Here is a 20,281-nt window from a genome sequence, read left to right on the forward strand (position 1 = left end):
AGATAAACATAAGTGCTATAGAGGTAAATAAAGCAAAGTGAAAAGATTGAGAGTTAGTGGGGTACATATTGGGATGAGCCTATCTCATGTTGCTTGGTCACTGAAGACGTTTCCAAAGGGATATTTGAGCAGAAGAGCTGGTGTGGTCTTCGTTAGCAAATATAGACTTTCTCTCCCTTCATTAATCTTTATCATATGGAGTAATTTTCCCAAGACAGCAGTTGGCATATATTACTTTTAAAAATCAATCAAGCAAACAAATCCCCAAGCCTGCAGGGTCTCCTTAGTATCTGGGGGAGAAATAAACACCACATCCAGTGTGTGAGGTGCTCCGTATTCTGGTGCCTGCTTCTCTGCCAACCTCATCTCTCACCTGTTCCCAGTACGTAACTTCCACGTCATACACACGGATTTATTTCTTGCCTATGAACATGCTATATTCCCTCCTCTGCATTACTTCCTTCTTCCTGTTGGGAATGTCTTCCTTTCCACTTTTCCAAGGTATCTATTTTTAAAGACTCAACTTCAACCCACTTTCTTAAGTAATTATTTATTGAAGTTGGATTTATGAGTAATGATTTTCTTTGATGATTATTCTAGAGACATTTAAGAAATCATTCTTTTACCATTAGACAAACAAAAACTTTTCTAAATTATTCATAACCTGTTTTCTTGCATTCTTAAACACTTAATAGTAAACACCATTTAATCAGCCTCCGTGATAACTATGATGATTTGTGCGTAAGCAGCACTTATACCTTTACTATTTATTTAGTAGTCAGTTTGTCTATCTGTAAGTATCCTTTCACCTTCACTCCATCTATTAATCAACCTGTGACCCATCCACTCATCCATTCTTCTCCACCCACCCATCTATCCATCCTTTCATGCATCTACCCATCCATCCACCCATCCATCTAGCCATCCTTTCATGCATCCTTCCTTCCATGCATCCATCTGTACATCCTTCCTTCTGTTTTTCATCTATTCATCCATTGACCCATCAGTTTACCCCTACACACAGACACCCTGCTTTGGATATAAAATATATCAAAAATAGCATCTATATTCTTTTTCCTCAACTATATTTTAACCTCATTATTACAGACCATAGGCCTCTGTGTGGTCTCAACTTCTAATTTTGTGAGAGGTTTATACAATAAATATTCAATAAATACTGGTAAAGGTTAAAACTCCCAAGTGAAAAACATTACTGGAATGTTTGTGTGATGACCTTCTCTAGAGTATCTGTTTTTATCTAAATAGAGGAATTAGGTCCTGTTGGTACTCGGAGGAAAGAATAGAAGAACTTTTCCAGTTCTATGAGCCAATGAGTCTCATAGTAGCTGGTAAAAACAGTGCTAGCCACTACTTCTTTGTGCCTCTTTAAGTCCATTTATAAAATGGGTATACCTTTCTTTCAACTTCTCAGTTCATAGGAAGATGAAGGGAAAAGATGAAAGGACCCAGTAGCTCTTTAGAATAGAATGAGCAGGTGCTATATCACCTATTCAGCCTCACAAGAAATGAGCTTTCAGAAGTCAGTGATTTTCAAATTATTTTCTGCAGAGCCTAGGGGTCTCCCATTTTTTGAAGAATCTCCAAGGGCAACTAGGAGTGTGAGGTGGAGGTGCGTTGTGAACAGGCTACTCACTTTTGCTTCAACCAGGACAACCACACATTTGTTGTATGTACGCTTCTGCAAAAGTTCATCTCTGTAGAAATGCCTCCATTTCCTCTCCTGTTAAATGGGTATATGTAATGGTTCACATCTCAGAAGAGTGTCGTATGGATTCAATGAATTTTTATAGGGAAAATGCTTGGAACAGTATCTGGTATGTGGTGTTAGAAAATGCTTAGCAGTCATTACTATCACATTATTATTTGCACATCTTTACCTGATACTAAATCTCCTCAGCTTCGTGTACCTTCCGATGTTTGTCTCCTTGCCACTAGAGGGTAAGCCCTCTAAGAACCAGGTGAGATTTTTCAACTTTTTGTTCAGTGATTGTCTCCAGTTCCTGGACCAGTATTGGCACATACTAGACACTCAATAAGTATTAGTTGAATGAATGAATCTTATTAAGTTTCCTCCCTCCTTTCTGGCTAGTTCTTCCTCTTCCCTGCTCTCATTACCTCTTCAGGTAGCCTTTTCCCTTTGTGACTTGATATTTCTATTGTGATATAGGTGAGGCCCTTAGATATATTGGGCTGTTAGACTTGTATGTAAAATAAAAATAAATAGGTCGAGAGGGAAAGCCTATGCACTTGATCATAAACTTCATGACAGTAGAGATCCTTTTTGCTAATCATTTTATTCTCAGTGCTTGGCCGAGTGCATGGCCTACAGTATAAAACATAAATTATTTTTGATGTTTGAAAGAATGAATGTGTCAATAAATGAAATAAATTGTTACCCTTTTTGACCACTTAGAGTTGCGTTTTGGGGCTGTGTTCCCCAGAGGTTAAGTTTTAAGATAGAAAGTTACAGGTAGGCAAAATACTGAAACTATAAGATAATATTTTGTTATTCTAATTTATAGCTTGGATAAAAGTAAAGAAGATTAAAAATAAGTTACAGACGGGAATTCCCTGGTGGTCCAGTGGTTAGGTCTCGGAGCTTTCGCTGCACGGGCCCAGATTCTATCCCTGGTCAGGGAACTAAGATCCTGCAAGGCGTGTGGGGTGGCCAAAAAAAAAAAAAAAAAATAGGTAACAGAGTATGTAAAACGTTTGCTTTCAGAGCATCCTGAAAAGAAGAGAATTATAAAATGTATATGTGAATCCATCTGTTCCTGCAAATTAAGTTGATTTGTCATCTTAAAAGCAGAGTAATTGTTTCAATTTACAGGGCCCAAAGAGACAGTAGTCATTCTCGGGCAAGTTTTCCACTTCACATGGGAGAGCCCAGGAATCTGCTAATTAGATACTTGATGCCTGAAGGCGCATCCTATTTGCAAGTGTGTGAGGTTGTACAGTCCCCCAAAGTATTCACTCCCTGACTTCTTCAAGGCATCTTCAAAAAGCCGATGGGCTTTAGATCCTACAGAGATTCATGCCTACAGTAATGTGTTCTCCTCAGGAATAAAGGCCCATCCCGTACATGAAATAGCGTAATAACTGCCAAACGGCTCAGTTCATTCCTGGCAACTTTTAGTTTCCTTCAACAGTTTTCACTTAGGAAGATGGTTCCTGTGTCCCTAGTCATAGCGATATTTCCTGAATTGTTTCTGAATGTCTGGTCTGAAGGGGTCATGAGTAATGAAGCCTAATTTAAAAATTCATAATTAAGCCTAAAAAATATGATCCTGAATTGTCTGTACTTAAAAGCATTCCCACCCAGGTTTCTGAAGAGGTGAAACAAAATAATTACTTTTAAAATGTGGAATGTATAAGTGAATTTCAGTTCTCTGATAAAAGTTTTCTATACATATACAGATATCTATCTGTAAATATATTTACGGTGAAATGTAATAGTAAAATTTGTTTGTGAGAAAAATATAAGGAAATTTTTTATCTCGTTCTGCTTTGTCCAGGACCTTTGTCCTTCATCAAAATAAAGTTATTTAACAAAGAGAGGGATCCTGAGAACACGATGTAAGAGAGGGATGCTGGGAACCCCCATCAGAGAGAGGGATGCTGGGAACCACCATCAGAGAGAGGGATCCTGGGAACATGCTGTAAGGAAGGGATGCTGGCAACCCCCATTAGAGAGAGGGAACACCCTCAGGGGAAGAGATGCCAGGAACACCTGTCAGAGAGAGGGGTGCTGGGTGGTAACTCCCTTAGAGTGAGCTGCTCCCCCTGAGAACACCAGGGCTGGTGCGCCTATCCATGGAGTGCTTATTCAGAAGTTTATGTTTGCCAAGGGAAGATCCTGAGAGGTTTACAGCACCAAATGCTACAGATAGTAAGTATTATTAATTCTCTGAGAAGTTTAGGTGAGATGGATTTTTAATCTTATACTTAAATTAATTAAACTTCAGATTGTCTTTGGATAGCCAGGTTTACAAAAAAAAGTTATCTAGAGGGGTCAAGGTGCAGTGGAAAGAATCAGGACTCCTAGATTTATACTTCTTTTCTTCCGCTAATCAGCTTCCTGTTTCTAGTAAAATACTTAATTTCTCTTAGCCCTGGCTTTAGTAGAAATTATGATATCTTCCTTATTTTTGCTATAGTTTTTTTTTTTTTTTTTGCGGTACGCGAGCCTCTCACTGTTGTGGCCTCTCCCGTTGCGGAGCACAGGCTCCAGACGCGCAGGCTCAGCGGCCATGGCTCACGGGTCCAGCCGCTCCGCAGCATGTGGGATCTTCCCGGACCAGGGCACGAACCCGTGTCCCCTTCATCGGCAGGCGGACCCTCAACCACTGCGCCACCAGGGAAGCCCTGCCTTCCTTTTTTGATTGAATGTGGACGTGTGCAGTCCCACTGGCTATCAAGATTATGTGAGATGATTGATTTTATTGATCCTCCCCTCCTACCTTCACTCTTGTTCTCTCCTGGGACTCTGTCCATTTCAGTAGATATCTTGCTGCATTGAAATAATAGATGTGAACTTGTGTTAACCAATTGCCTTCTAGAATCCTCTGGATAATTTACTTCTCAAGGGAAAATCTCAAATAGGTGATTGCTGTATCTAAGCTCTTCTTGCTCTATATGGAGGAAATTCTCTTCCTGGCGGGAACTTCAGAGCCATTCCAAGATATTCTATTCCTCAGAGGGATGTTCAGATTTTCTCCTTCAGGGTCATTCTAATGATACGTTCATCATTACGTCCTGTGCTAACATGCACACACACACACACACACACACACACACACACACACAGCCAGTAATTTCTTATTATTCTTTTACTAGGTTTGGTTTTAGGGATTTGGAAAAGGGTCTCATCTGTGCTGTCTAGCTCTCAGTATCCCCAGTTGCCTTAATGACTAAGGATCTATTGTTGTATGCAGTAAAGAATTAACCTGGCACACATGGGAGCTTCAAATCCTGCATATTCCAAAGAAAGGCTTGGTATTTGCCAGGCTCCTGGAGGTAACCTCTAAGCTCTTGGAATAAAGACCTAAACAGAATGTCTTTGTTTACCTGGGAGCCTTGGGCCACAGCTGATGGCCCATCCTCTCAGTGCTAAGGATGTGATATATGGCAGGGGCCTTGAGCCACATGGTATCAGCTTGACCTTTGGCATTTAGCCACACCTACATGACTAACCCCCAGTGAAAACCCTGCATGCTCATGTGAGCTTCCCTGGCTCGCAGTAGTTCCTGTGTACTGTCACACAGCTTTACTGGGAAAGTTAAGCACTGTCCACGTAATTCCCCTGGGAGAGGACAACTAGAATTTTGCACTTGACCTTTCCCGGACGCTGCCTTAAAGGTCTTTTCTCATTGATGGTTTTAATCTGTGGATTTTTTTTTTTCTGGAATAAACTAACCATGAATATAATGGCTTTGCTGAGTTCCCTGATTACTTCTAGTGAATTGTTGGACCTGAAGATAGTCTTGGGGAGTCCTTGGACGCATATGCAATTTATATATTTGGGATAGAAAATATCCTTCAGTGAAAAATGTGGGAGCTGGACGATGGTGAGAGTTGCACAACAACGTGAATGTAGTTAGCGCCACTGAACTGTACAGTTAAATATGGTTAAAATAGTATGTTTTATATTATGGGTCTTCGTTTCTGTGCGAGGGCTTTCTCTAGTTGCGGCGAGCGGGGGCCACTCTTCATCGCGGTCCACGGGCCTCTCACTATCGCGGCCTCTCTTGTCGCAGAGCACAGGCTCCAGACGCGCAGGCTCAGTAGTTGTGGCTCACGGGCCTAGTTGCTCCGCGGCATGTGGCATCTTCCCAGACCAGGGCTCGAACCCGTGTCCCCTGCATCGGCAAGCAGATTCTCAACCACTGCGCCACCAGGGAAGCCCTGTATTATGTGACTCTTACCACAATGACAAAAAAATTAAAAGAAAAGAAAATGTCTTTTAAAATTTCTTTTCAAAAATACTTTTTAAATGAAAATGAAAAAATTCACTATTTTTTAAATGAAATGGAAAGAAATTCAGTATTCTAAAGTTCACTGTGACTATAGTGTGAACTTTCCCACTGTGACTGGGTGAAGGAAAGCATTCACTTGCTCATTTATCAAATATTTATTGAGCACCTGTTCTAGGCTAGGATAGATGCTCTAGGCGAGATGCTGAGGACATTGCAAAGAACCAAAGAGAAAGGTTCTAGCTCTCATAAAGATTAGAAAAAGAAAAGTATATAAATAGTAAGTAAATAAATAAGGTAATTTTGGTTGTGTTAACTACCATGGATGAAATTAATGTGATGATATGGAGAACACAAGGGGAAGTCCACTTTAAGTCAGAAATAGCTTCTCTGAGAAGACATTTTCAGTGATACCAGAAGCATAGAATGATGTAGACATTTTAAGAGCACTGGGAACAACCAACTGCAAATGCTTTAATAGGGGATAGGACTTGCCCTGTTCCCAAAAGAGAAGGGAGGCTAGTGTGGCTAGAATGTTCTGACAGGGGAAAAATGCGTGAGACAAGATTAGAGAGGGAGGCGGGAACCTGGTCATGGAGCCCTGGTAGGTGAAGGAAGCTTGGCGTTTATTTGGAGAGCAATGGAAAGGCATTAAGAATTCAGATAGTTTTAAACTTCTACAGCTGCACTGAACGTTTGAGACCCCTTCAACCAAATATAACTCGTTATCCTGGGAGGGTTTCTCATAAGGTGCCAAGGGATTTGGGAGGGAGACTGGTGTGAGCAGCTCCATCTCTCCATGCTGGCCTCTGTTGAAACATCCTTCTTTTCCATCTGGTCCTTGGTTATGACTCATGCTGACTGCTTCTTTTTGTCCCTCACCTCAACCATAGGGACTCTGTAGATGCCAATACTCCCTGCTCAGTCTGTGTCCTTTTTGGAGACACAGGACACATTTGGTTGCTCTCTTGGGGTAGTCTAGGGATGAGGTGAGCTTTTGGACATCTTCTAGTCCCCTTCTGTTTAGAGGCAGCCTTTTCCCCTCCCTTACTCCTAGACCACGCTGGGCTCACAAAACCGGGGTTTTGCAACTGTCTTAGGCTCTGTTCAGAGATAAGAACACAGGATCCCTTATTATTCTCAGATTTCCCCAATATGCCCAGAGTTGTGTTTTTCCCTCCCTGGACTTAGCCTAGCAGTTGGGGACAAGGCTTGGGGCCACCTCTCAATGTTCTCTGAGACATTACATACATAACAAATTATCTGTTTACAGTACAAACTTTATGCCTTGAAAGCTTTGAAACTCAAAATGTCTTTCTGTTTTTTCAAAACAAATGCCTCTGCCAAGAGTTTCAAAATCCTCATTTCCTTGATGTCATTCTTTCCCGGAGGCAATAGGCATAAAATATCCTAGCAGCTGCCTCAGTTAGGATGTTATAGAAAATATGGGAAAAGCCACTTTGGTAAATCAAAAATAATGGCTAGCTTGCTAATGTCAGGAATCTATCTAAATATTTCACATGGATTCACTCACTTAATGTTCAGAATAATCCTGTGAGGGAAGTACTATGAATATCCCTACTTTATAGATGAGGAAACAGAAACGGAGGCACGGAAAAGTAAACGAAGCTGCTGATGGTCACACAGCTAGAAAATGACAGATCTGGAGTTCAAACCCAGGGAGTGGCATAATCTGATTCACATTTTAAAGTTTTTATTTTTCCTGCTGAGTGAGAAGAGCATTACAGAGGAGCAAAAGTAGAAGCAGGTAAGCTGGTAAAGACTATTTTAAGAGAATAGTCAAAAGTCCTGGCTGAGTGTGTGTGTGGATGTCGAGGCATGGCATACTGAAGGAGGACGGTTCCTTTGTAGATGGTTCGATGAAGGTGGAGATGAGGAAGATGGATTTACTAGTTCACAATTTGATATGGACTGATTTCTAATGACAACCAGTACATACACATGTTAAATGGGAGACCACAAGTTAAAAAATAATGTCTTACACAAATGAACTTATCTGCGAAACAGAAACAGACTCAGACATAAGAGAACAGACCTGTGGTTGCCATGGGGCGGGGGTGGGGGAGAGATGGAGTGAGAGTTTGGGGTTAGCAGATGGGAACTATTATATATAGAATGGATAACAAGGTCCTACTGTATAGCACAGGGAACTATAGTCAATATCCTGAGATGAACCGTAATGGAATAGAATATGCAAAAGAATGTATGTATATGTATAGCTGAATCACTTTGCTGTACAGCAGAAATTAATGCAACATTGTAAATCAACTACACTTCAAAAAAATAAATTAAAAAAAATAATGTCTTAATTTGGTCAAATTGTCACTGGGTGGACGTGCGTTGTAACAAAATAGCTTCAACCGAGGAGGTCAACGGAAGGCTGGACCAGCAATCTTGGTTCCATGATAGTAAGCAAAGAATTGCAAACTACCACGTTAAGCTTAAGCCCCAAGCAAAGTTTATTTAAGCATAGGTACACTCTCAGAGAGGGAGAGAGAGAAGGAGAGAGAGAGAGAGGGAGAGAGCGGGCTCTTTCTGCAAATTGAAAGCAGCACTCCTATACAGGCTTAAGGGCGCTTTTAAGGAGCATTTTTCAGGGAGGCGGGGGTGAGTGACAGGGAATCATTATTTGATTGACAGTCCCGAGGTATGGAACGAGTTTACAGCTGCGCATGCTCTCACCCATGAATCGCTAAGAAACGCCACTGCGGGGGGGGAAACAAACCATATGTAGATTGTATTATAATGATGGTACAATGAGTTTGGGTTTACTATAGATTATACACCTGTCTAGTCTGGGCATGTGCAGCCCAGGGAAGTCCCTTCGTGTTACTGTGCCCCTCTTTACCAGGATAAGCTGCCCACCACATGACCATAGTTTCGCCCACTCTGGGTGGAGTCAGGGGAGAGTCCCCAGACGGCTGGTGTGTGACTCGATTTCTTCTTGTTTTTCTTGCCACTGTCACCTCCTTGCTGCTAATGTCTGGGAGGGTCCCCAGATGGCTGGGTGTGTGACTCGATTTCTTGTTGTTTTTTTTTTCACCACTGTCCCCTCCTTGCTGCTAATGTCTAACTACCTAACAGAATTATTAGCAAATATAGCTTCTTGTCGTTGTTCATTAAATTCAGAATATCTGGAGTGCTCAAAATGGTTATGCCAAATTTTTCTCGGTTTCCTTTGGTATTGCCCTTCTACCTGGTTAGATTCTTCTTTGATCTTTATGTAGGAAATTGTATTTTCAGTAGTTGGGGAATATTGTGTGGTGTCCCCAAAGAACTTGGAATGAAGGATAGGGGTGTATTTTCTGACAGTTAAAATAAGAAACCACTACATAATGGGGGAGAGAGTACATTTATTCTTCAAGGTATATTCCCAAACCCAGCATCTGTTAGACACAGAGAAGACTCTCAGCATATACTTATGAAAAACATGAATGAATGAAAGGCATTTTATCGAGATATAATAGTCCTTAATCATATATGATTTGACTATATAAATGAAAAAAAATTCTAAAGAAGAAATGTACCTATCAGACCTGTGGATGTGGAAAGGGTTTGGGTGAGGTGGGGGACACATTGTTGCCTTAAAAACTCAGTGAAAGAATCAGGGTGATAAAAGTTAGCAGTGCAGCCTGAGGCACTCTTCAGAGAACTTGCTCTCCTGGCCAATTGTGTCTCAGGAGACGTCATACAGGCAATGGAAGAGGCCCCAGGCTGTGTTAGTTCAAGATCATAAAATATTTGAGTAATATAATTAACTACCCTCAGTCTGAATCTAGACTAACCAAGTCCAGTTTTGAATATTTTGACTACCTGTTGGGTTTTCATGCAAATGCTACAGTAAAAAGGCAAACTGGCAGGAAGACGCAGGCTTCCAACCCTCCTGACAATATTTATTATTATATTTTAATAAATTAGCATTCTGAGTTTATCATGCCTTCCTGAGCTTTGCATCCATGAGTCCTTCTCTAAAGAATGGATGCAGGATGCTAACCAGACAGGTTCTTGGGCTGAAAGGGTGATTAAAAAAGGCCTTGGTTTATGTTAAATACGTCACGTAAGCTGTTACATCCTGTAAGCTGTTAGGATTTTGGTAGAATATACCCCGGGTGGTTCAAGTGGACAGACTTAATTAAGGGACTACCCACCCAGGTGTGGGTCACAGTCAAGAGAATGAGCAGGGGCTGGTGAGGTGCCCACAGAGAGCAAAAGGAAACGTCTGCCTCACCCTTAGTGCCAACAGAACATGGAAGGAAATTGGAGTTATTGGAGTCCAATGAAAGCTAGAACCATGGAGGAGAGGAGACCCAGTGGGAGCTGTAGTCATGGAGGAAAGTGGATATTTTAAGAGGTTGGCTTCTAGAGCAGAGAACAACAGGGCAGAGTACCACAACCTCTCTCCCCTCTGGCCCTCTGACTTGCTTATCATTTCCCTTGGCCTGAATGAAGCTGGCCAGCAAAAGGGCCCAGGAGATGCCATCTGAAATTAGTCTCTCAAGCCACAGAGCAGGCGACGAAGGGGAGATGGGTGAGATGGGGTGGGGTGTGATGGAGGAGGCAAGAGGAGAAGCGACAGCATGACCACTGAGAGAGCCACCCGGACATGAGAGGTAGCCCAGGTGGACAATTATCTGTCTTTTTATCATCAGAATTTATGAGTTTGTTTTCTCATATAATTTTGATAGGACCAATGAAATGTTAATTTGCGTATAATTGTGATGTATCAAAATTCTTATTTCTGACCATTTCAGAAAGGTTCTTATTCTGAGAGCAGCAGCTGGGCTCTTTTAAAGTTCCAGGGTTCCACTGAATTCAAAACAGACTGATTTTCTTGGATATCTGTTGCTCTTTGAGGTGCTTCAGTCAGAAGGTCAAAAAGTAAAGACTGGGGCTTCCCTGGTGGCGCAGTGGTTGAGAGTCCGCCTGCCGAAGCAGGGGACGCGAGTTCGTGCCCCGGTCCGGGAGAATCCCACATGCCGCGGAGCGGCTGCGCCCGTGAGCCATGGCCGTTGAGCCTGCGCGTCCAGAGCCTGTGCTCCGCGATGGGAGAGGCCACAACAGGGAGAGGCCCGCATACCGCAAAAAAAAAAAAAAAAAAAAAAAAAGTAAAGACTTCACATTGTCTATGCGGTATGCAAAAACATAAACTCCTGCACACAGAGATGTATGTATTAATAGAATATTTAGAACAAAATAATGTGTCTTGCCCATTTTTGAGATTTATTATTATTCAGGAAGTGTAAAGCCATCCTTGTTGAAAAGTTGGTCAAGAGAAAACCAATTGGCCTTTCACGCATGGATAACACGTACCTGCTTGCTTTCTATGGAATGTTTAAAGGTCAGTGGCAACTTTACCATATCAGTAGCATTCACAGAACTTCACACGAGTTCTATATCCATTTCTGAATTTCAGACTTTAAAGGAATGTAGAAAAGAGTTACACAAAGTTCATCCTCAACTTTTTCCTCTAAACTCATAAATCAGAAATAAAAAGACCAAAATGAAGAACAAAAACACTAATTTTTTGAATTTTCACATACAAATAAAATAATGATTTAGAAGTAATTTGAGGACTTCCCTGGTGGTGCAGTGGTTAAGAATCTGCCTACCAATGCAGGGGACGCAGGTTCAAGCCCTGGTCTGGGAAGATCCCACATGCCACGGAGCAACTAAGCCCGTGCACCACAACTACTGAGCCCGCGCACCACAACTACTGAAGCCTGTGCACCTAGAGCCTGTGCTCCACAACAAGAGAAGCCACCGCAATGAGAAGCCCGTGCACCACAGCAAAGAGTAGCCCCCACTCGCCGCAACTAGAGAAAGCCCGCACACAGCAACAAAGACCCAACACAGCCAAAAATAAATAAATTAAGAAAAGGAAAAGTAATTTGAGACTAAGTACCAGAGGAATATGAGCGTTGACATTTGCAGTGTTACATAAAATACAGGCTGTGGTTCTTATCTGCAAGTAACAGAGACTGACGCATAAGAGAAGTTTGAATGGAGATTTGGAAACTCACAGAATTTCTGAGAATACTGGAGAAACAGTCTTGGGAAACAGGCAGGAATGAAGAAGAGCAGGCCACCAGGGCCAGTCTTATGACACAGGACCCTGCTGCTGGTACTTCTGAACACTGGACACCAGAGCTTACAAGACCTCCCATGACACTGGTAACAGCGATGGCCCCAGCGCCACTGTTGCCATTCAAGGATGGAATCTCTCCTGTATCACTAGTGGCTGAATCACTGTTCCAGTCTATGTTACAAGCCTATATGCTATCCGGAAGGGGTTTAAGGTTAAGAGGATCTGACTTTTTTTGCTTCTGTGGGGAAAGATAGATACACTCTACTTCTGTTAAGATTCGTACGTTTGAGAATTCCACAGGCAAGCCAGAATATTTAGATGCTGGGTGACCAAACCAAGACAAAAACCCAAACAATCCTTAGTCATGGTTAACATAGATACAAAGAGTCTAGTATTATCTCTATTACAAACAGAGTAAGTTTGAGGGGGGTTCAAGATGCAGCACAAAAGATTTAGACCAGATCAAAAGAAAAGTTACCTGATTAGGAAATGTTAAACATGACTTACCAAGGTGATTATGGTGTCTCCTTTCTGGATATCTTTTAAAATAAGATTCTCCTTTGATTGGAGAGATGTAAATGTTTGTTCTATATTATCTCTTTGAATTTGCAATATTTGATTTAATTCATCCTTATTTTGAAAGTTGTATTATTAAATGAGGGGAGAGATCGTTAGAATAAACACAAAGAAGACAAAAAATAAGACTTGATAAATGGAAAAGGGCAGAGTCAGAGCAGGATCTAATGAGTTGTTTAAGATCTCTTTTTGTGCTTCTTAACAGAAATATCCCGAAGATTCATGTGAGGTAGAGTAATACTGTAAATCCTCTAGAAGTTTTAAAAATGTAAATGTATTTCTCTAAAAATAGACAACCAAAAGATGCCATTAAATCTTAACAATCCAGTTTGAATTTACTCTGAAATTAGTTTCAAGGTGACCTATCTCCTAGATTCTTAACAGAAATTGAGAATGACAGTCAGGGCCCTGTTGAGGAATTTTACTGAGCATTTCTAAAAGAGATGACATTTTAGATGAATTCTACAGGTGCTTATTAAATCACTTTTACATTGAAAGCACCAGAGTCACATGTAAAAGATGAAGATGACACCATTTCTGCTTTGAAGAGGCTTTTATTCCAGTGGAGTCAGTGAGGTTAGACTGATGCAAAGCAGAAAGGCAAGGTACCAGATAGAGAAGTTCCAAACTACAGAAGGCTAGAGAAAGGAGGTGTGCATTCTTCTATGGGAGATAAGATGAGGTTGCTTTTGAACGAGGCTTTGGGAGAGAAAAATAATTATAATTGGAAGAAAGTGAGGAGACATGCCATATAAGGATGGGAGCAAATTTTCAAGATGAGATGAGTATGTTTGGCCTGTTCAGGAAACAGCAGGTAAAGCTGCAGCGGAAGAGTGTAGGGTTTGCAGAGGAACGGAGTTGAAGGGCTAAAAAGATGGGCTGACATCATATATTACGGTAAAGAATCTGGTTTTTGTCTTACACTGTCCGGAACTCCCCTGTGCCTCTCCCACAAGTATTTTTTGTCAGCAGAATCTCCATTTTTTCTCATTATTGGGCACCCCAGGGGTTGAATGTCTAAGCCAATCACAGTAATTCCTTCCCCCTTTGCAGTGATTGGATTAGGTGTGGAAATGAGATAAAACCTCAGTCAGTGAGATGTAATGGGATGTATATTGGGGGCCTCTGGTAAAGGAACCCAAGACTGTAAGTTGATCCTTCCAGCCTCTGGATGTTGTCTGGGGTTGTGTTGCATGGGAAAGTAGCAATTAATGTGGGTCCATGTAGAGTTCTCTCTACACTGAGATACTGAAGTAGCCAACCTTGGAGCCACCTCCTTGGGCATTTATTGTTATGAGAGATGAGGAATTCTTGGGGCAGCATTTTTTTCTCTTGATATTTCATCATTTGTAGTGAAAGCATCTATAGTGATATATCTCTCTTGCTATGACCCAATACTGCATTCTCTTTGGGACATTTGGAATTAAAGTAGTGCTTACTTTTTCATCTGTCACTCTACGTAGGAAGCTTTGTCTTGTTTATCAGAATTACTTTTATAATTAAAACCTTTTTTATTTAGGAACAAGGTCGCTCTCTGAAGTTCTGTTAAACATTATTCAGCTGCTATATCCAAGAGTAGATAGAATAGATGAATATGGAAAAAGTCCAATGGTTAAAAATGTCAAATATATTCATATGTTAGAGTGTGCTTTTATTGTTTCTTGAATAATATGAAGTTTCCAGCAGAAACATGTGAATATTGGCACTTTCTGCCTTACGTGGGAGAATGACAGTCATCTTTATTAGCCTTCTCATTTGAAGAAAACAAACTTTTGGCAAAGTTTTCCTGAAAGAGATTCTTCTCCTCACTCCAGGGAGCCCTTTGAGATCTGTGCTGTGGGTCAGGAAACCGAACCAGGCAACAAAGACTCCTTTGGAACCTAAATTCGATTGTTGAGATTCTGCCAACTCAGGCTTTACTCTTTTTTCTTCACTCCTGATGATTCTTTCATTCTCCTTTGTTTTGAGCAGGCAGTACTGGAATTTCACGTATTCTGATCTTCCCACTCAGTGCCAGATCTTTTCCTCTGATCAATGTGTTAATTTATAATTAGAATTGCCCTATGTAACTTGAACATGCGTTCATCTGATCAAGTAAAGTCTGGCGGTTGGTTCAAAGGCACCAGCTCCTTCACTTCCATGGTTATTTAAGGCTGGGGGGTGCGGTAAACTTTCTGGGAGTCCAAACTGAGTTGGAACCCAAAACTTCATGCACGTTCATGTATTTATTCAGTCGTTAACTTCATGAGTTTCTGAATGCCTAATTTCCCAACTTACTCAAATAATGAACATTATTTGAAATACCTCATTTAAATTTCTTCATTTAAATATTGATATAAAGACATAGGGGCTGAGTTGTATTTTGAAGCCTTTATTTATGCAAAACTTCCCATAAAAAGAGTTGTTAATTTCCTTTTTTGATAAGACGCTCTTTTTTTCTATTTTAAGCACGATTTACGTCTATTTGGAAAATAATGAGATAATGCAAAAAAAGAAAGTTGTACCAGATCACATCGGGCAGGGCAATTGCTTTTGATCAATGAGACATTTTATTTATTTTTTCTATGTGTGTTTATAAGTGTGCATAGGATGTCTGTGTGTTACACACACACACACATACACACATACACATATATAAATGCATTGTGTATAGATAAATTCATACTGGTATTGATTGTACTCACTGGATTTTTAGGTAACTTTATGTTGATTTAATTTTAAACTTACGTGTAATTTGCTAGATTAGTACAAAGAACTTCAGTATACTCTTTACTCAGATTCAACAATTGTTTACATTTTCCCCATTTGTGCACAGAGTTTTATCTGTTTTATTTAGCAAATATAACACAGCTTCTGGTATTTACTAAATATATTGTGTCATTCTAATGATAATGGGGATGATGTTGATAATAATGATTGCTAAATACTTTTTGGACACTTTTACGTGCCAGGCACTGTTCTAAGTGCTTTACATGTATTATCTCACTTAATCTTCAAATATGTCTAGAAAATATGCATTATTATTGCCCTGTGTTTGAGGAACAGAAAGCAGAACACAAAGAAGTGAAGTGACACAGAATTGGCAGATGAAGAAGCAAGGAGTCGGTTAAGGAAAAACCTCAGCCCTCATAACAGAGGTGCCGAAGGTAGACTAAGATTCTCAGTGAGTCTGAAAAGACAGTTCATTACTCACGGCACAGCAACCAGCAGGAGCATTAGCATGATAACTCAATGGCTTGGATGAGAGCTCTATGCACAATAATTTGCAACTTATCTCAGGAACCTGGGGCTAAGGGCTCAGCATCTTTTGTAGTAGGCAATAAACAAGCCCCACCTGAGGAGTCTTATGCTGTGGCCGCCTTGACCTACTTTACTGCCCCTGTGTCTAGATTCCCAAACAGCCTCAGGGCAGAGGAGGTTGGACTTGTAACTGAGCTCACTGAGAAAGGATGTACCAGAAGGTGCTCAACACCCATGGCCAACGACTTTTTCCAGCTGATTTGTATTCAGATGAATTAAGTCCACATAACTGATTATAATATATCTCTCATTTTATAGGTATTATTCAACCAATTCTATGGTTTGGGCCATAAAGGGTGTTTCTATTTTTTTCTTAACCAAAGAAATAAAGCTATGATAAACATCTTTCACACAAATATTTGCTCACTTCTCTAGTTATCTACTTTAAGTAAATTTCTTGTGCTAAAATGATTGCATCAAAGGTAAGTTTTTGCCCCATATTGTCAAATTGTACCCCGACATGTTGCATTAATCAGTTCTTCCAGCAGGATTTCCTACAAATAATAACATTGTTTCTTCCTTTCCAGTATTTGTACCTTGATATATCAGATAACTTATCTTTGTCTTGCTGGGTTGGCTAGAAAAGCCAATGTTATTGGGCATATTTATCTAAGCCCAGATCCATTTTTAATGAAATTTTCTATTCGCAAATGATTTATTACCTGTCCAGACAACATGCCTTGTTAAAAACTAAATTTATTTGCTCACCTGTTTTGTCTCCTTTAAGGATCAGAATGTTGATGAATATATGGAGGGGTTGTTAAAGTCAGTATTTTATAAAATTACAATTAAAAGAATAGCTTCTGTTCTGTACAACAAGAGCTGGGCTGGTACTGGGCTGTAAACTTATTTAATTTATATTCTATACTTAGGCGTCTCTCTCTAATAAGCAAATGATTAAGTGTTGATTATTATGAAATTTGTAAATGTTTTCTAAATATTTTAAATAACAATTTATATTAAGATTCAGGGTTGCTACTTATTGTTTTATTCGCTATGTTACTGGTAGGATTGATTTAGGACAAATGGATGTATGTGTTTAAGTTTTTCCTAAGATTTATAAAGCTTGGAATGGCTATTAGAAAAATCCTACCTAATTTTTTTTATTTTTGAAGCAGAAAGAATGGAATTTATTGAGGAAACATTATAGGCACTTTGCTTTATTTCATCTTTTCTTGATTTAAAAAAATTTTTATTGGAGTATAGTTGATTTACAATGTTGTGTTAGTTCCAGGTGAACAGCAAAGTGACTGAGTTATACATATACATATATCCACTCTTTTAAAAAGAAATTATTTTCCCATATAGGCCATTACACAGTATTGAGTAGAGTTCCCTGTGCTATACAGCAGGTTATTATTAGTAACCTATTAGTTTCACTACCATGTATAGTAGTGTGTATAAATCAATCCCAGTCTCCCAATTTATCCCTCCCTCCACCCATCCCCTGGTAACCGTAAGTTTGTTTTCTACATCAGTGACTCTACTTCTGTTCTTGTAAATAAGTTCATTTGTACCCCTTTTTTTAGATTCCACATATAAGCGATATCATATGATATTTGTCTTTCTGTATCTGACTTACTTCACACAGTATCACAATCTCTAGGTCCATCCAAGTTGTGGCAAATGGCATTATTTTGTTCTTTTTTATGACTGAGTCTTATTCCGTTGTATACATGTACCACATCTCTTTTATCCATTCTTCTGTTGATGGACATTTAGGTTGCTTCCATGTCCTGGCTATTGTAAATAGTGCAATGAGCACTGGGGTGCACGTATCTTTTCGAATTATACTTTTCTCCGGGTATATGCCCAGGAGTGGGATTCCTGGGTCGTATGGTAGAATTACACTGATTTTTAAAAATTAAACTAACTCTACATCTCCTGGATAAATTACACTTGCACATGATAATCTATTCTGTTTCTATATTGTCTAATACATATAGCTGATTCACTTTGCAGTACAGTATAAACTAACACAATATTGTAAAGCAACTATACTCCAATAAAAAAATAATAGATGTAGGGACTTCCCTGGTGGTCCAGCGTTAAGACTTCATGTTCCCAATGCAAGGGGCTGCAACACAACTAAAGATCTCGCATGTGGCAACTAAGATCTGGTGCAAATAAATAAATAAACAAATAATTTTAAAAAATAGATGTAAACATCCTTTATAGTATGAATTCTACCTTCTTAAACCATTTGTTTTTCCCTAGAAAGACTGTTATTTCCTTGTATGCGTGTAGCCTTTTTCTAACAAAGATCACAGAAACTTTGTTATTTCAATTCTGAAAAAGAATTCATTTCTCATCTACATACATTATACTTCTATGTTGCTTTACATTTTTAAAGACATTTCACATAAATTGCATCACTGACATTTTGACAGCATATATTTTACATCTTTGCATTGAACATTTATTTATATTTATTTATTTTTCTAATTGTTTCTCCATTTTTTCAATTAAAGCTTAAAATCTATCATTTCTTTCTCATTACTCTTCAAGATATACTCAGTAAAAGGATAATATTTCCTAAATACTTACTTCCTTTTACATGTTTTGGCAGGTAGGTAAGGAGATAAGGTGCATATTAACTAATGTGATGCTTTCTCTTTTAAAATTGTGTCAGTTATATATATTCTAAAATAAGGTTAACCTTTTAAGCATTCCTTGTAGAGTAGACAAATATTCCCACACCTCTTTAGCTCTTTACTGTGACTAGGGAAGAAATCAACTTTGTCCTTTCAAGGACAATATTTTTCCTTAGTATGTAGATGTATTTCCAGTACTAAAATAAAAATTTAAAGGCATGTGCAAAGCAATCTGAGTGCACAATCCTGGTAGAGCTTTGTAAATTTCCCACCAATTTTTATAGTTTTCTTTTGTATCTAATTTCATAGCACTTTTATTTTTAGCGACTCACCTTTGTTAAGTTAAAAAAATGTAATTTCACTTTCATATAAACAGCTATATTTATACTCATATTTCTTTAATTTATAATTAGAATATAATTAGAATAACATGTAAAACTGGCACAAACTTATCTGGGTCGAAACACAACTGACTCTTGGAAACTGGTGGAAGCAGAAGAGACCCAATAGAAAGCAGTTTGGCAGCTTTGAGCACTTAGTGAACTGCAGTCATCACCGGCTATATTTCACTGGGGAAGCAGAGTGTCGGCTAATCTGGTGAGTCAGTTTTGTAGAGGTCCGTTAAGAGATCTGCTGACACGGTAGAGCTCTGAGCATCTACTAAGAGTAGGGAAGGGTGATGGAACTAGAAGAACCCTGTGATATGTTTCTACAGAAACATAGGGGAAATTTCTTTTGTTGATACAGGAATCTTGAATAGATTTAAACCCTTTTAGTTCTGCTTAAATGAATTATGGTACATACACAATATGGACTACTATTTATAAAATAGCACCATGTATCATGAAGCCAACTTAAGTGCATGAGCTCTAGTTTAGTGTGTATGTTTATGTGCATCAATCTAACTGCTTGCAAGTGGGATTACAGTGGGTGTGGCAGGAAATGTACTCTTTAATCACTTCGAAGAGTTTGCATTTCTATTACAATCAATACTGCTTTTACAATGCTAAAGAGAAGAAAATATAAAAAGAGGGTCTCTATGGCTCTTGGAGATTTATCTTCCTTCTTCTGATCTGTTTTAATCTCCTCCCTCCCCTCCATCATTGCCACAACAGATAAAGAATCTCATTGGCACCCTTAATATCATTTAGTTCAGATCATCCAGTGGGGGTAAGGTAAAGAAGAAGCCTAGGGAGCAGAAATCCATGCTACAAATGTCCCCTTTGGTCAAATGGAATTAATAGTATCGTACTTTCCATACACAGTTGTTAGGGTTAAATAAAGCAATATATGTCAGGTGCTTAGAATTCTGTCTCACACATAGTAAGCACTAAATATATGTGCTGCGTTAGCAGTAGTATATTTGTTGTTGTTACCAAGTCTAGCCAACCAACAATGTGCAAATAGAAGTTCTGCTTCCAGTGCCGTCCATGACATCTGGACCTTGAGAATGAAAAGAGTGTGGGCTTGAGTCAGACAGATCTGGTTGTGAACTCAGGCTTCATCTCTTACAGCTATGTGTCCTCAGACAGTGATTTTATTCTCTTTGCTTAAATGTTTTATTCTGTAAAATGGTTATTATGATAATTACCACTCAGGGTTTGTGACTGTTAAGTGATGTCCAAGGATATAAAACACTTAATTCATGGCTGGGCACCCACGGGTCCTCCATTAAGCTGCCCTCCTTCCTTCTTTCACTACGTCATGCCTCC

At 39.4% G+C, this 20,281-nt stretch overlaps 1 pseudogene; it reads left to right on the top strand.

The window, feature by feature from the left end:
- The first annotated feature begins 10,457 nt into the window (after window positions 1–10,457).
- The window catches only part of LOC111183284 (serine/arginine repetitive matrix protein 1 pseudogene), a 31,391-nt pseudogene continuing 21,567 nt past the window's right edge, over window positions 10,458–20,281 (top strand).

Source organism: Delphinapterus leucas, chromosome 12 (assembly GCF_059928025.1).
Source record: "Delphinapterus leucas isolate spDelLeu-1000000601 "Yukka" chromosome 12, BTC_Dleu_Yukka2, whole genome shotgun sequence".
Lineage (NCBI taxonomy): Eukaryota > Metazoa > Chordata > Mammalia > Artiodactyla > Monodontidae > Delphinapterus > Delphinapterus leucas.